Genomic DNA, 17,455 nt, shown 5'->3' on the forward strand with positions numbered 1-17,455 from the left:
GACTTCCACATCTATTGGTTGAAATCTTTCCCTTTTTAAAACCCTCTGGAAAATGCCAATTTTTCCTCAGAGACTCGTGCCAGGGGTTAATACGACAATGGAAAGAAATTCGCTCTTACCCTGGGACCCCCATTTCTCCTGTTGTGGTTTGACTTAAAGAAAAAAAATCTTGTCCTTGAGTCTGACAGTACGGAATAGCTCCCCCGGAGCTGGGGGTTGGAGAGAGAGCCCAGGGCCTGGACTGGGGGTCCTCATGAGCTGCTTCCTCCTCCGGAGGGGAGGAGGTGGTGAGGTGTGTCTCTGAAGGATTGTCTACAAAGCCGATGGAGGTCTTAGGTTGGGATTCACATGTCCTTTTAAAAAAAAAAAAAAATTTTTTAATGTTTATTTTTTTTGAGAGAGACAGAGACAGAATGCGAGTGGGCTAGGGGCAGAGAGAGGGGGAGACACAGAGTCTGAAGCAGGCTCCAGGCTATAAGCTGTCAGCACAGAGCCCGACGCGGGGCTCGAACCCACGAGCTGTGAGGTCATGACCTGAGCCAAAGTCGGACACTCCACTGACCAAGCCACCCAGGCGCCCCTCACATGTCCTTCTAAAAGATATCATTTCATCACACAGCTACGGGTACCAGGTCTAGAGGCTCACCAGTTTGGTGCTTCGCTGAAGTGTTAGCTGAAATAGGTTCCTCGGTTTTATAGGGGCGGGCTTCGTATTTGGAATACGTAAACCTGAGCGTTAAATTCCTTCTGGGTCTTTGCCTTCTGCAGGTAATTCCATGTATGTTTCTCTGCTGTATTCAGGCTGTGCTTATGTCCGCTTAACTGCAGTGGGTCACGTGAAGGTGCTGTTAGAAGAACAAACTGAAAGGACAAGACACTGGTTTGGTCTTGCCCACGCCGGCATCTTGCTCTTCAGGTTCATTGATCAGGAAGGAGTCAAAGAGGAGAGACGGGGAGCGGATCGAGAGGCCCACTTGGCTGGTAGCCAAGCAGAGGAACGGTCTTATGCGTGGATCTGGGTGGAAATGGATCCCAGGGCCTTCAGCCTTCTAAGTGAGAGCCCGACGTGGTCTAGTTTCTCATTACCCAGCCGGACAGTTCTGTGTCCTGAAATCCTTTTCTAGGAGTGAAGGAACATTCAGACTGAGAATGCCACCCTCCACCTGAAGCTTCTTCCAGAGGCTGGGGAGAAGGAGGGGCAACAGTTACAAGGACAGGGGTCAGGATGGGTGGGGAGTGCTTGAAGTAGAGGAACAAAGCAATGAAGCCAAGCCCTGAGGCTTAAAGTGGTGACGCCTGCCATTGGTGGTTGGAGGTGCTTACCTTCTAGTGAATCATCCACACACACAGCCATTTACGGTCTTTATTATTCTTTAGCAAGAAATGATTTCCTACTCCTCTGTCGGTTTAAGACCAAGGGCCTTACACTCCGAGTGCTGAGAATATAGTAGCTCGTTGTGCCTCAGTTCTGTTCATGTCCCGTTTGGGACATAAGGGGCTGGCCCTTTGACAAACACAGAAAAGAGATTGATGCAGCCAGAGCCGTAGAAAAACAAGAAGGCGGGACCAGGGAGCTTGGTGACCTCAGGTCAGGCCCTGTTACCCACAGGGGCTTTGGCCTCTGTGAGTGATCACCAGCTACCACTTCGATACGTCATTCTTCCTAGAACAAAAACACCTATGTAACTTGCAGGGCGAATCACCCATCCTGTGGTGTGATCAGGGAAAGGAGCTCCAGGCTGTGGATGACCACACGTGGAGACTGACCCACCACTGGACACCTGCCCACTTTGAGGGCTCACCCACTTACAGAGCATTTACAGCGAGGCCCCTGTTGTGTTCTTCACTGTTTTCTGTGCCCACTTCCCTGCACCACCACCCCCCCAACTCCCTAGCCTTGAATGGTCTAAGCAAGACACTCCCCTGCTCTCTAAGAACGCCTGGTCTCCCTCTGGGTGGTCTGGCTGGTGTTAGTTATCCAAAGCCACAACTCGGTGACCACTACTCAGTGACCTTTCCCATAGGTTATTCATTTTCACGGTGGTTCTAGGAGACAGATAGGATCGTTCTCCTTGTGTCACAGCCGAGGAAGCTGAGGCTCAGAGATGTTAAGCAACATGCCCAGTTACACAGCCAGAAAGTGGCAGAGCCAGAGTGGGAATCTAGAGTGGGACCCTTGGTTATCCCTCCTGCCCTTAATCCTAGGACGCACAAACTGTAGGCTGTAAGGGCTGTGTGAGTGGGGAGGGGACTGGAGGTTTCGTGGCAGTGAAGGAGGCTGGCCCAGGGGTGGGAGTGAGCCTGGTAAGGAGACAGCCTGCTGTTCCTCCAGACCTGCCTCCTAAAATTCTTTCTCTTCTCTGAGAACCCTCCCATCTACTCAGCCCATTACAGCTTCTGAAACCCCTTCTCTTCCTTTCCTTTGATCTTTGAAATGGTTCTTACAAGCAGCCGTCTTTTCTGGAGGAGGAAATGGCAGCTCACGAGGAGGGCTTGCCTGGGATGGCGTGGTGAACACAAGAGTTAGCCAGACTTTGGGTCCTGAGTTGTGCTATTTCCTATGCCAGCCCCAGCCCTGCCCTCCCCGCCCCCCCCCCCCCCCCCACCAGTGTTTCCTAAACCCCAGGTATGACTGTTGCTTGGGAAGGACTCTGGGCCGGGCCCTGGGATAACCAAGCTGGCTCACCGCATCCCTGCTTTTCCTCCAGGTCCTCTGAGCCCCTCCCCAGACCCCCCCTACAGCCCCTCTCAGCCCCTCATTTCCCTGGTGCATCCCCAGTCTACCTGCTCCATTAGACTGAGTCTCCACAGACCATGAAGAAGCTGAGAGAGGTTGCCCTGTTTCCATGTGTCTTCTGCAGTCTGAATCTTCCAGGCCAGGCCAACAGCATCACCAACAACGCTGGCCCTGCCTGCCTCTCCCCTGCATGCTCTACGTAGTTTCTGAGCCCACTGCCTCAGGGAGGAAGAGCAGGAAGCCACAGCGGGGCTGAGGGTGCTCGTCCCCAGCCCCTGACAAAGGACATGAGCTGTGAAGTCACCCGCTTGCCTAGATGGCCCCTGGTTTCACCACAGCCGCTATCAGCTGGAGCTCGGATGTGACTCAGGAAGTTGGGGTTGAGGACTTTCTTGTTGCCTTAGGCAGCCTTCAAAGTCCGGGCCATTTTGTTCTAGATCCCTTGTCTTCTGGGACCTTTCCCCACCCCCCCCCACCCCCCATCGAGTCAACAAAGCTAGCTCATGGTTCTACTTGTTCAGCACGCCAAACTCTGTCTTCCCACCACTGCCTCAGACCTAGAATGACCTCTCCTCTGACTGACCTGCCAGGGCCTCTACTTGACCCTTGGGCCACAGTTTCCTATGATACGTGCTTCACTGCCTAAAAAGCACAGTACTGGCTCTGTCTTTTTTGAGCCCTTCAAGAGGCAGCACCCTTCCCTCCGGGGAACAGAGCAAGTGTAGGGTGGGGCTGCAGCATAGTTTTTGGAAACCCTAAATCCAGGCAGATTAGCAGGCCCAAAATATAATTCAAAAGAATACCTTCTTTCTCTTTTCTCTTTAATGATAAAACTTACATGTTGTGCACACATGATCACACAGTCCTGGGGGAGTCCATTGAAGCTGGGATCCTATGGTCCCAAGGCAGGGTTCGGTCTGCCTGTGGGATGCACCCAGTGACATGCCAGAGCGGAATTGGTGAATTTTCAGAAATTTGGGGAGCCAATTGTCAAAAACAGCCATTACTTAAAAATTAATTATGTAAATTTACGATTAAATTATATTAAAAGCAAAGGTAGCCAGTATTTAAACCTCATCACTTCCTAATTAATTTACTGCATTATTATTTATCTCTGCTCTTGAGGTTGGATGCCTCCACTGGTATCTATATATAATGCTGTTCTGCACATCTCTTCCTAACATTATGTCGGTAGCTTGAAATAGGCAGTGGTAGGAATGTTGACACCACAGAAACTAGCAAATGCTATAAATCAGGATTTGATTTATTGTTCTGATGATTATCTAGACTTAGGAAAGTGGTGGAGAAAATGTTAATAACACGGACTAGGCTTAACGCATATCATTGTAAATAGCGCAAAAAATTGAAAATAACATCTTTCCAGTTTTCAAAAACTGCCATCAAATTCAGCAAAGAATCTGCTACTGTCGTAGACGAACAAATGGAATTTCTGGTATGTTTTTTGTTATTTCATTTTTGCCTTACTTTTCAAGGTAAACGAAAATATCAACCAGAGCTCCCGTGGGAAGGAGACATTTGCCAGCACACTGTTGGTATAGCTTTGCCACATGTCCCGTGTATTTTCCCACCTGCCTGTCTTTGACGGGCATGGCCAAGTCCCCTTTCACTCACTGGCTCATTTAGCAAATAAATATTGAGTGTGTACTATGTGCCAGCCGTGAACAAAACAGACAATAACCAAAATAAATGTCCACCCCGTAGTATGCATTTTCAAACCCTTGCCTCCTTTGAGACACAAGCCCCCCTCCTCTGTGTCCTGATCTTCCCTATGGAGAGTGAGCTCTGCGTTTTCAACCTTTTGCTGACAGGAATGAGCCTCAGCTCCAGGACAGAGTCTGAGCAGAGTCATGTGTGAATAGCTTGGAACTTGAATGAAGGCCCAGGTTTGAATATTGAAGTAGCTTTGTGGGAGAAAGCCAGTAAGAGGGAAGCGAAATCCATTTCTTGGGAGTTTGTGAAATGGGATGAATTCTCTGAGTTTGATGACTTTCTAGTTGTTCTCTGTGCTGTGGTCTTGAAAGAGATCTCAAATGAGACCCATGCACCTGAACAGGCTGAAAAATATGTCATATAAAAAATAGGACAGGATAACCTGCAGATTCACTCATCTATTTGTTCAGCAAATACGTGTGGTACCCAGCGCCAGGTGCTTGCAGGCTCTGTGAGCTGCCAAGCCAAATGATCCGTGGTCTCTCCCCTTGAGGATGTTCAAACTTGTGGGGCAGTTTATAATCCAGCTTGCTGGCCAGTGAGCACAGAAGTCTTGCTCATCTCTCTAGTCAGGCTCCCACAGGCAGCCCTTCTCCTCCTTCTCTGCTCCCCCCCTACTTAGCATCGATCTCAGTTTGTAATTATTTATGTCTGTTTGATATCTGTCTTTCTTACAAGAATGTCAGCTCGAGGAGGGCAGGGACCTGTGTCTGTCTTGCTCATAGGGCCCAGCGTAAGTACGCGCTCTGGGAAAAACTTGTTGAGTAAGTGGATGAGGGGAGGAACAAGCGTGGAGGAGGGAGATTGGTGTGGGTGAGGGGCCCAGAGGGCATCTGGAGGAAGAGGCTTGAGCTGGAAGGATGCAGCCTTCATTCTTTGACTCCAGGCAGGCAAAGCCAAACCCTTGCATTGGCCAAGACCTTGCCCAAACATCACCTCCACTGCATAGCCTTTCCTTACCCCTTCTCTGTGGGTGGATGTTGGTGATAGAACACAGCTAACGTTTCTTGAGTCACAGATCCCTATGTTTATCTGGTAAAAAGTATAAACTGTCCTTTCCCAGAATAATGCTCATGGTATAAACCACCCAGTTTTATGTACAGTTTCATGGGGTTCATAGGTTCCAATCCCATCCATAAACCCCAAGTTAAGAACCTGCTTTAAAAAATAATTCCCCACATAGGCGCACATCTTGTTCCTCTGAACCAATGTCTAGCATGGTTCTTGGTGTATAGACAGTATTTGATGTGGAATATTGGGTGGGTGAATGAGTATGTTAAAAAGTGTCCTGATTTGCCATGACCTGTTTAGAGTCGAGCTAACAATTCCACTGACGTCATCAAGGGGAGAGGGGTCAGTCAGCTTGAGCAGAGAATGGTAGCACTCTTTATACCCCTGGTCTGTCCTGGCCCTAGGATTATGGTTCAGCCCACACCCAGAGGCCCACCAATTCCATGAGGCCATTTTCCAAATAAAAACTTAAAACGTGGTGTCTGACACATTGTCTGATAATGGGGCAGAATATTTGAAATTGGGCTTGTCTCAAAGAATCAGAGATTTTGTTATTCTAAAGGAACAGAATCTAATCCTAGGGCTGATTGGGTTGTTCTTGGAGCTGCTTTCACTCTCAGAAAGGGGTGATTAGGGACTGGACTGCACTTCCCATAGAGTCTAAGTTAGTCCTCCGGTTCTGGGTAGAGGGGCCCAGCCTGGCAGGCTATCTATCCTCTATATTCTTCTCCATAGTCACCTGTGCTGAGTAGGTGATTGCTAGGTACCTCTAAAGACAGCCCATCTTCTACTTATTACTGTCTCCCCCCACCTACTCACCCACCCACCCACCCACCCACACAGAAGGTGACATGAATCCCTGGCTTTTAAAATATTCAACTCTGGAGGCTTAGTTTTTTGTGTGTTTTTTTTGTTTTTGTTTTTGGTGTTTTTTTTTGCTTCTGTTTTGATCCCTGTTTTTCACATTAGGGCATTTGACAATGTTGATTTTCAGACACTAGAATATTTCAAAACCATGGGAAAAAAAAAAAAGTCTACAGTACTAACATTTGCTTGGAAAACAGTTGTCAAGGAAATAGATTTTGCAAAACACTTCCTCCCAGGAGAGCTCTCTCTTTCCATGTATCTCCACATTGAACATTATTCTCCTGTGCAGTGGTGGTAGGCAAGGTACCATTGGCAGGTAATTTGTCTAGCCAACATCTAATTATGAATTAAAGCCCTTGCTGGCAAGTTCTCAGGTCGGCAGCCGATGGTGGACGAAGTTCAAGTTCAGTTTATAGTACATCTGAAACGTTCTTGGACTTACAGGAATGACGGAAGATTTCTTGGCTCTGGCTATAGACTGGGGAATAGGATTCTGTAAACTCTATTAGCAGACAATGGAAGTGCCTGATAGATGGAGCTGAAATTGCAAAACGTTGTTCGATTAAAAGAAAAGGTGAAGGCTCTTGGGGCAGGGGCTGTGACTCAAGGCACTCACATAAGGAGATACTTATCTCATGATTAGAGTGCTAGCAGCCCAGGCACCAGCCAGTGATTCTCGGAGAATCCATCACTGTTAGACATGCCAACGTATGTATGTACTGCTCAGTTGTGATCAGACCTCACAAGCAAGGCTGGCGGGTTTAATTATCACTTGTGAGAACTTAGGGAAGAAAGTGCTGGCCCGGTTAGAGTTATGGCCACCGACACTGGCAGATGGTTAATTACAGACTTCGTCCGTCCAGCGTAGGGTCCGCGTGTAGACAGGAAGACGGTTGCTGACAAAGAGGCAGAGAGATGGCTGTGTCTCCATTATTCCCATTTGTGTTAGACTCCATTGTACTTGCAGTAATCTTTAATTATAAAAACTATTACGATGGGATTGATTATCAATGTTATTCATTTCTGTCACGTTGCCTGGTAACGTCCCTTTGTGCCCAAGACACACATGTTTCTGTAGTTACAGGTTGAAGAAGTGAAGCCTTCCTCTCTCTTGGCCACTTTGCCATCACAATATTATAAAAAGCTATTTTGAGAGACTAGTGGAGCCCAGTCCGCGGCATGAAAAATGGACCTGGTCTGACGACAGCCTGAATCTTCAACAAGACTCCATTTTAACGAGAGCCACCCTTCACGATGCAGCATTCCCCAGTAGCAAGACAGAAAAACATTTCTAAATGGCTGCGTTCTGTTCTCCTCTTCCGGATAATGTTCTGTCCCATTACAGACCAATCTCTACTGCGGGACCCATTTTGCACGTCCCTACGGACTGCGTGAGGCGTGAGAAGTTGTGAGTCTTTAGGTTTTTGATGATTTCCAACCTAAGAAATGATCACTGATGGGGAAAATAGGGCATTAGATATTGCAGGTGGTCCGTTTGCACCTCTGTTCCAAACTCAGGTTATCTCCATCACCCTGCTGGTTTTGAAAATGCCCCATTAGTGGAAGAAATGGTGGCAGAGTTATCACCAGAAGTACTCAAAATCCTTCTCTTTAAAGGTCACAGTGGTGGAATTTTCAGATAACACTTGGCATTGCTGTATTTTTTTTAAGTGGAAAAGAAGCTGCTCCGGGCCCGAGGAGAGGTCATCTGTTGGGTTTCAGATCTCTAGTGAAGGCTGTAACCCCACAAAAGTGGTTATCGCTTAAAGATAATTACATTCCACATTGTTTCTGCTAAACTCTTGAGATGGACTGATTGGCATATTTAAATCTCATCTCCCAGGCATTTGCTAATTATCATAGCCTCATTGGGGGAAAAAAAAAAACCTAATCAAATAGCTGTTTAGAGATGCTCTGCATTTTAAAATTTTGCTGGGTTTATCATAAGAAGAGGAGAAATGTGCCTCTGACTTTCCTCTGGTTCTTTCCCTGACCTCAAGAGGGTTTAAACTTCTAATGGCTTAAATAGCCACAGCTAATCACTCAAGAAGCATTTTTGCATTTACATTCTCTGTCTCTTTTGAGTCGTTTCCATCCCTGACCCCCTTTCATCACCCTCGAATGTAGCTTCCTCACTTAGTGACTTCTTATCCAGGAGGGGGCCACTGGAATCCAAATAATGAGGCTCATCCTTTTTATTCATTTTAAGCGGTACCAGCCAGGCCTGGCTGGAGTCAGATCTGAGAGCGATCGGTTACTCACATCTTTCTCAGGTGCATAAATAGAACACCAAGTCCACAGCGAAAATAAGAGGAATTTCTTTCTCTTGACCAGAAAGAGACACAAAATGAGCAGCTTCTCGGGTCAGCAGGTTGAGTAGAAGCCACCTTAAAGGCACCTAAGACTTGGTGTTATTCTATTAACAGCAGCTGGAAAAGACCCCCCCACCCCACCCCCATGCCCCTGCCTGCTGAACTGATCTCATTTTAGGCAACGTTTTTTTGTTTTGTTTTTTGTTTTTTCTAGACACTGTGCTCAGAATTGGGAAAACATGATGGTTTTTCCTTTATACAGAATACATGGCTGTCAGTGACAGAAATCTCACCAAGGCTTTTCTTTTGTAGGGAATGTCTGAAAGGGCCTGTCTTTGAGATTTATGAAAGAGCGCCAGTGAGCCACCATCACCCAGAGTTGTACCTCCAAAGCAAATCCAGGGAAGAGGAATTTTGTGAAGGTTCCATCAAATCACCTGTCACGGGCCATCAGTCTGCTTGTCTCCCTCCTGTGAAAGGGTCTGTTTTGCCCGCTCGGTGGGAGCTGCCACCTTCCTGCAGCAGGTTTACAGGCCCCAGCAGGAAGCTCAGATCTGGAGGCAGCTTAGGAGAGAGAGAATCCTGGTCCTCTTAGAAGCCAGAGCAGCGGAGTGGGGGCAGGTGCATCCAGTTATCTGGGATGCGTGGATTTGAGGGAGGAGGGGAGGAGAAAGCTACAAATCCAGCCAGCCTGAGGCCTGCTCGAGCTTTGATTCGATCACTCACACAATTCAAGAATCTGAAACTCAACAGATCTGAGTTCTCTCTCTCTCCTAGTCTATCCCATTAGCTCATCAGGATTAGCATCTTTTGGTTTTCATAGTTAATTATTCTTTGGTATTCTATTTCAGGGTTTTGAAATCAAATTGCTTGAAATCAAATCACTCCCGTGTGATTAGGTTATCTTTCATAATAGGGCTGCAATAATCCTTTCAAGAACGCTGCCTTTTAGATCAGCACTGTCAAGGAAAATGTCCTGTGTCCCATGAAATTCAGTCTTGTAGGAGTGAGAAAACACCACCAGCCCCTTATTATGCATCCAGAAGTGTGCCACCCCACGTGATCCGTCATCACAGACCTAGAGAAATAAAAAGAAAACCTGTGTTGAGCTGTCTGATTAATGCAAACTCAAAGAGAGCTTATGGGGTGGCAGATACTTGGCTTGGTAGGGTAACTGAGCTCCAAGACCCGAGTCATTTTATCTGGTGTTCATAAGGCTGAGCGGATCTGTTTACGGCTTTGGAATTCTCTCTCCTGGTGTGAACAGGTAACCTTATCAGTGGGTTTCGCGAGCCTTGCTAGCCAAAAAAAGAAACTATGCACTTTGGAATCTCTGCTGATGGAGACCTGGGAGGAATAAAGAGAAAAGTCAAATGCATTTCTCAGGCTGCACATGGAAAACAGGAGGAGCTTTGTTTTTCAGATACTAATTAAGGTCTCAGCTCAGTTACCATCTTGGGGGCCTTCCTCTGCCATCCCCACCCGCTTAGTCATCCTCTACCCCCTCACCTTGCTCCGTTTTTCTTCATAGTGCTTATCAGCATTCAGAATTACCCTGCTTGCTTGTTTCCCTCTCGTTGTCTGATTCCCCACACGGGTGTATGAGCCATGACAGCAGGAACTTTTGCCTGTCTTGTTTATCGCTGTAGGTACCAGAACTCAGGGTACATAGTAGGGGCTCAGTACAGACTTTCTAAATGGTTGTCAGGTGAGGGGAGGTTGAGGCAAGAACAGGAAGAGGCAAAGGGTGGAATTAGACCTGGGTTTGAATCCAAACCTTCCACTTATGGGCTTTGTACCCTTGGAGTAATTACTGAGCCTCAGTTTCCTTGTCTATAAAATGAACATAATACCTGCTTCCCAGAGTAGCAGTAGAGGACTAAATAAGATAAAGTACACGATAACATCTGGTGCAGGGGCTGGTACGTGGAGGTGGGCAGTGAATACTGGCTCAGTATCCAAGCCTTGATTGAAACCGTTTTACTGGACATTCACTGCCCGTGAGAGCCAGTGGTTCTCAGGCCTCCTTCTTGAGTCCAGGACTGGGACCTCCAAGGAGAAGAGTCCTGATCCTTTCTGGGCACCAAGGAGAATCACCAGAGAATGCAGAGGGCTCCGCATGGTTCTACATGGATGAGTTAAAAAGGGGGCCTGACGGATTGTATACCCAAAGCTCATTCTCAAGAGATGGCATCACCCAACTACAAGAGAAGACTCCTGTCCCCTGGGAGCTATTGTCACCCTCCTCGGCCAAAGGCCTCCCTGTGAGTCCCGAAGGCCCTAAAACAGGTCACTTAGGCTCCTTGCTGTCACTGAGGTGCCACTAGCAGTCTTTAGGTTACCAAGGACGAACTGCCAGATTTCAGATAGCATCACCTCCCTAGGAGACCCGGATTACTCTTCTCCACACTCTAGTCAAGATCTGTGCAGTGCTCACTTTGATATTTTCCTTGTTTTCACTTAAATCTGTTTTTATTTTCCTTAAAAAAAAACAAAAAACAAAAAAGCTCTAACATTTAGGCAAAAGAAATCGTTCTGCCTGTTTCATGTTTCCAAAGGCTCTAGCCTCTGCTGGGGCAGCTTTAAAGCAGGCCATCCATTCCTTCCAGCAGCCTGAGCCTTCGGGAACTGGGAATGTGGACGTTTCTTGTTTTCAAAGAGAAACAGACCTCAGGATGGGCCATTCGGTGCTGGCAGCAGGCAGTAGGCCGGTCCTCGTTTTGATTCTCTGCATGCCACATGCTGTCCAGAGGTGCCGGGTTGATGTTTTGTTCATTCACTCATCAGACAGTGGAGCAGCCTGGTGGGATGGAAGGGACACACAGCCTTTTGAATCGGCCAGACCCCAGCTTCAAACACCAGCCCTGCCACTCTGCACAGCCCCAAATGTTGGGAAAGGGAGTCGCTGATCTCACCTAGAAGGGTTGTTGGGTGGGAAGCACTGTGCTGTTGTGATGAAGAGTGCAGGCTTCCAGGTTGTCTTCTTGCATCCTGGCTCTGCCACTGTTCGTTCTGTGTCCGTAAGCGACTTAGCTAACCCTCCAGGACTCGACTGTATCCTCCTGTAAAATAGGGGCAATAATGGTAGCCCACCTTGCAGGGTTGGTGTAGGATGAAATGCTTCTTCTTTTTTTTTTTTAATCTTTATTTATTTTTGAGAGAGAGACAGTGTGAGCAGGGGAGGAACAGAGAGAGAGGGAGACACAGAATCCAAAGCAGGCTCCGGGCCCTGAGCTGTCAGCACAGAGCCCGACCCGGGGCTCAACTTTACAAACCATGAGATCGTGACCTGAGCCGAAGTCAGACGCTCAACCGACTGAGCCACCCAGGCGCCCCTAGGATGAAATGCTTCTTAAGGGCTTATTAGCCCGGCACTCGGCACACAGTAAGTACTCAGCAGGTGTCTGTTACTGGATATCAGAGAGAACGTGTCTAGCCATTGTTATTACTAATGTGCTATATTGACTTCCTCTGCTTGGCCAGCCTCGGTACTAGGGGTTGGGAATGTTTTGATGAATAGGTCACAGAGCTTAAAGGCAGGGTAGACAGACTTGAAAGACATTATTGCCCTGCTGAAGTGTCAAGTATTGTCATTGATGGATGGCAAGGGGCTGCAGGAGAATAGTGAATTCCAGAATGTTGGTACCCATGCTCCAGAATATCAGAATTCCTAATGCAGAAAGAAGGCTGTGGAGGAGTGGGAAGTGCATTGGGAGATTTGGTGGTTTATTCATTCAGTTTTTCATTGGGAAGTGCAAAGGTCCTGCGGTAGTGTGTTATTTTCCTATATGGTACCAAACAGTGACTTGAAACAACACAAATTTATTCTCTTACACTTCTGGAGGTCAGAAGTTCAAAATGTGTCTCACCAGGCTGAAATCAAGGTATTGGTCAGGCTGCATATCTTTATGGAGGCTGTGGGGGAGAATCCATTCCCTTGCCTTTTCCAGCTTCTCAAGGTGCCTGCCTTCCATAGCTCATGGCACCTCCCCCATCTTCAAAGCCAGCAAAGGCCAGTGGAGTCTTTTTCACATTTCGCCACCTGGACACTGACCCTCCTGCCTCCCTCCTTTACTTCTCAGGACCCTTGTGAGTACATTGGGCCACCTGGATAATCTAGGATGATCTCCCCCATGTCAAGGTCGGCTGATTAGCAACCTTAATTTCATCTGAAACCTTGATTCGATGTTACCCTACGTACTCGCAGGTTCTGGGGATTAAGACATAGGCACCCCTGGGGGCCATTACCTGCCTCCCCCATACAGGAAGGGGGCTGTATGCACTTGATGTGTTGTCCAGAGGTCCCTGGCGTGGACCCCCAGAGAGTGAGAAGGGGCTTGGGGACTCCCCAGAGCAGGCCCTTCGGGAATGGAGTCTTGGGAGTCTCTTGGAGGCACTTAACATAGAAGAATGGCATTTAACGGTTAACATTTGTAACCCTCTGGCAGTTGGAGAAAGGATGGGGGTGAAGTGGGGCAAGAGAGGAGGCGGGGAGACTGGCTGAGGTTCAGAGGCAGTGGCCTGGGAGGGGAGGAGTGACAGCCTTGCTGGAGGGTGGATGTGCCGTGTGGAGGAGACTCCACGGTTTCAGGAGGACGGCGGTCCTGTTTCCTGATGTAGGAAAGTGATGCACGTGGAACCCAAGAAGGGCAGCCACGAGCGCTGGTGCTCACCACGAATTTTCTGTGTGCCTGGCCGTGCGCTGAGTGCCTCGTGTGGTAATTCATCCACTGGGCGGCACCCGCTGGAGGCCGTCACGCGGTTGCTCCATTCTGTGAGAGGCGATGGGGCCTCTACAGCCAGGAGCGTAGACTGCCTGGGTTAGAATCCTGGTTCTGCCGCTGACTTGCTGTGACACTTGGGCATGTGCCTCAGTTTCCTTATGTGAGAATGGGAGTGATAATATAGTAACAAGGTTAACGTGAAGATCGAATGCATTAATATACATGTAAATCACTGGTGACTTGTGGAAACCCCTGGAGAAGCCTAACAGTATCATTATTTTTAGACAGATGGATAATAGAGGCACAGAGAGGTTAAGTACCTTGTCTAAGGACACACAGGTGGGGAGGGCTGGGATCCAAAGCCAGGCTCTTAGCTCCTGTGCCTTGCTTCTTCCTTGAAAGTGCCTTTCAGAGCCGTGGTGAAAACTGTACATGCTAATACATACAGAAGCCCTTATCATGCTTGGTACATGGTCATGTTCCATAAACGTATGTATGTCGAAGTGCAGTTTCTTTTTCTGTAAAATGAGGGTGATGACACCCATCCTGCCACACTCACAGGTGACCGTCAGGCTCTAATGAGAAAGGGAAAGCACTTTGGAAAGGGTAGAGCTACCTGCACATAGGTGCATTTGCACTAAAATCATTCAGAGGGCCTTGTTGAACAGTTTCCCCCTGGAATTTCACTCACAGATGAGCTGAGGTCTTCCCCGCTGTCATTTATCTTTGTTCACACCCCATCTCCCTGTCCTTCCCCCCACACCCAGTCTGTGATAAAGTAGAGGAGTGGGGGGGACCCTTCACTTTGCAGGTGGGGAACCATTCTCGATGCCCTGGTAGAGCTTAGATCTCCTTGTGATCTTCTCCCTCAGTTCCTTTTGTCCGGCTGCAGACTCTGTGTCAAGATCATAAAGGTATCCATAGGAAAGAGTCTCACTCATTCTTGCTATCCCTTGTGGCCTCCCAGTTGGAGCTTTTCTTGTTGGGCCTTTGGTAAATCCTTGCTGAGTCAAAGCCACTGGGCAGTTCCGGCATTGCCCTTACTCCGTGGTCCTCATGACATGCGCCACCCGGGGGGATTCCCCGTGTTGTCACCATCCTTAGATGTTGATTTCAGCATGTATTCAGGGAAGGCCTCTGTGTGTTGAGCACTCTGCTAGGGGCTGGGGAGCAATAGTGATCAATGGTGGGGGGAAATAGATACTAATTAATCACACAATTAATACAAAATTCTGACTTTGATGATCTTCTCCAATAGGGGAATTCGACCTGATCCAGGCGGCTAGGCTTCTATAGGACTGAGGTCTGAGAGATGAGTGGAATTTGTCAGACATAAAGAAGAGAGGGGAGTGGTCCAAGGAAAGGTGCTATCAGATGCAAAGGCCCTGTGTCAGGAAGAGGCGTGGTTCTTCAAGGAACTGAAAAGGAAAGCTGATATGGCTAGGGCAGGGATAGGGAAGATAAGCCGAGGCTGGAGACGTGAGTGGATGGGACTCTACAGGGCTTGATGGGCAATATTGAGTTCGATCTTTATTCCTGATGGAAGTGTTTTAGTATGTTTTGAGGGTGGGGTAGATAGTAGTGTATTTGCATTTTGAATAATCACCCTGGCTACAGTGTGGAGAGCAGTGTAGGAGGTGGGAGAGGACTCCTGAAGGCCAGTTAGGAAGCTGCCACATGAGTCCCACGGAGAGGTGGGAGCACCCCGGATCAGAGTCTTGGGGCAGAGAGAAAAGAATGGAAGGATGCTTCATGGGTAAATTAACAGGGCAGCTGTGATCCTGGGGCTGTTCTTTATTGAGCACGTGTTATGTGCCAGCTACTGTGCCGCGCAGTTTACATATGTTATTTACTTTCAGGGTTATTATAAGGATTAAATATTCCTGTCCTTATTTTACCGATGAGAAAACTGAGACTCAGAGAGGTTAAGTCACTCACTCCAGGCCACACAGCCAGTTCATGGCAGAGCCCTATAGCAGCTTCTCAAACTTCAGTGTGCATTTGGATCACCTGGGGATCTTGTTAAAATGCTGGGTTTGATTCAGCAGGTCTGGGGTGGGGCCCGGGATGCTGCATTCCTAACCTGTTCCCTGGGTATGCCCAGCTTCTGGTCCCTGGACCGCACCTGAGCGGCAGGGTCTGTCTGCCGCCAGGGCTCACATTCTCAACCATGGCGCCTTAGAACAGCTATAGATGAAGTAAGATTTCTTACACTGTCAAATCTGAATCCCCACGGGCACGATGTGGGAGAGCTGTCTGGACCTCAGATAGGTAGGGAGTGATAGGACCTTTTCATTTCCTACATTTGCCTTTCACCCTCTCAAGCGAACCCCAAAGTGAAAAAAAAGGTTGGAGGCAGCACTTCCCCCTTCTATTCCGCATCCCACCCCTTCACCCCTCAGCACAACCCAATCCCACCTGTATCCAGCTTCTGAACTAGACCAGGGGTTACATGTAGCCACGGGTGTCTCTTCAACAGCCACCAATCAGATCACACTGTGGGGCACTGATAGATGGGGTTACACTGAGGAATCTAATATGGATGGTTTCTCAGTACCAAGCTGTCGGCTGTTTCCCTGGACCGTACTGAAAGGGAAGGGAAAAAAAAAAAATCAACCCAACATTCCAATCTCTTTAACTGTATGGTCATTAGATCCCAGGATCATTAGAGACCAAATCTTCTCCCGGCTCAGCCCCTGCAGATGGGGCCAGGAGTCACTGCTGGGAGACGCCAATAAGGCTGTGAGTCATGGTGTGCGCACTTGTCTTTAATGACTGGGAAAATCCAGTTCCCTTCTTGGCAGCTTTGAGACGTTGCAACTGTGGTTCTGGGTCACTGCCAGGCCTGATGCTGTCTGTGTGCGGGTTTTCTTTAAAAAGGGGAATGTCTCACCGTTTCATTGACCACTCCTTCCTCCCCAGTTGCCCCAAGGAACTTTGCAACACAACCTTCCTCTTAGTTTTCCACTCTAGCGGCAGGCTGCCAGTCATTCCGATGTCCTCCCTTCCTCGAACGCATCCTTTCTCTCTTGGTTCCATTGTTCTGGGGCTCCTGAGCCAGACCGAGCATCTGTGTCGGGTGACATGGTGGATGCTGGTCGCTTTTCTCAGGAGAGAATTCTAGAGCTCGGAGACAGGTAGAAAGAACGTCTTAAACAAAATAATAACGTCTGCATCAGACTATGAAATAGTTTTCATTTTAAGATTTCATGTCATTGCAATTCGTTCAGGTGGACAAGAACGTCTTTTGTTTGACAGAGAACTGAAGGGATGTCTTAGGATTCAGCCCCCATTGCTCTGCCTGTGTCTCTCTCTCATTGGAGCTTTGTTTTCTGCCTTTGCAGGACTTGGCCAAAGGAAGGCTTTGTGGTCTATTGTTAGGTGTTCTTTGGAATCTATAAATCACAGACTGCTGGGAGGGAGGGGCTTCTCGAGCTCATCGAGAGCTGCCTTCTGTCTCCAGCACGGACGTGCATGGATGCACACGCAAACGATGACTGCCTGTTGAGTATTTCTGGAACCCAGTGGGGGCAGAGGTATACTTTCTCTTGGCATTTAGTTCTCATGTCTCTTGATTCTTAATGTCACATTCTCGAGTCCATCCCAAATCCCTCTTGCTGTGGCTCAGGCTGCCCCTGCCCTAGTCAGCTGCGCTACCGTCCTGGCCCACGTTCTTGGAGATCGCACCATCCCGGTGCAGTTAGGTGTGTGTCCTGTCCACGGCGAGTCACTTCCCTAGTCTGAGCCTCACGTGGTTCTTGTAAAATGTGGCTTTGGGAATAGACTGTGTCTCTGGCACTCAGATTCTGTTTGTCTTTGAGATGCAGGCTCTGTGCTTCTGTTGTTTCTCTTGCTGGTTGGCCTTCTCTCTGACGCCCAGCTATAAAGGTCTTCTCTTCTGTCAAGCCCAGTGCCATCCTATCCACCCTATGGCTACCCGCCTACCCAAGCACTCCCTCTAGACTTGGGAGTAGCAGCATATCGTTTCTTCCTTATGTTTTTCATCCTAACAACCTTTAGCTTGTACGTTACAAACATTCCTGGATATTCGTTATAGAAAATCCAGAAAGAAT

General features: G+C 48.2%; 1 protein-coding gene and 1 long non-coding RNA gene across 3 annotated transcripts in view; one reads left to right on the forward strand and one right to left on the reverse strand.

Moving 5' to 3' along the window:
- The window catches only part of MAN1C1 (mannosidase alpha class 1C member 1), a 141,340-nt gene that overhangs the window by 28,855 nt on the left and 95,030 nt on the right, over positions 1-17,455 (forward strand). The gene's annotated exons all lie outside the window — the stretch shown is intronic.
- LOC147577848 (uncharacterized) lies at positions 1,097-3,001 on the reverse strand. Its single transcript, XR_015254548.1, has 3 exons — positions 2,785-3,001; positions 1,324-1,504; positions 1,097-1,120 (listed from the first exon to the last, which is right to left on the reverse strand). It is a non-coding gene; the product is annotated as an uncharacterized LOC147577848 (long non-coding RNA).

The sequence above is a fragment of the Puma concolor genome, chromosome C1 (genome assembly GCF_028749965.1).
Source record: "Puma concolor isolate L17-30 chromosome C1, mPumCon1.1.hap2, whole genome shotgun sequence".
Lineage (NCBI taxonomy): Eukaryota > Metazoa > Chordata > Mammalia > Carnivora > Felidae > Puma > Puma concolor.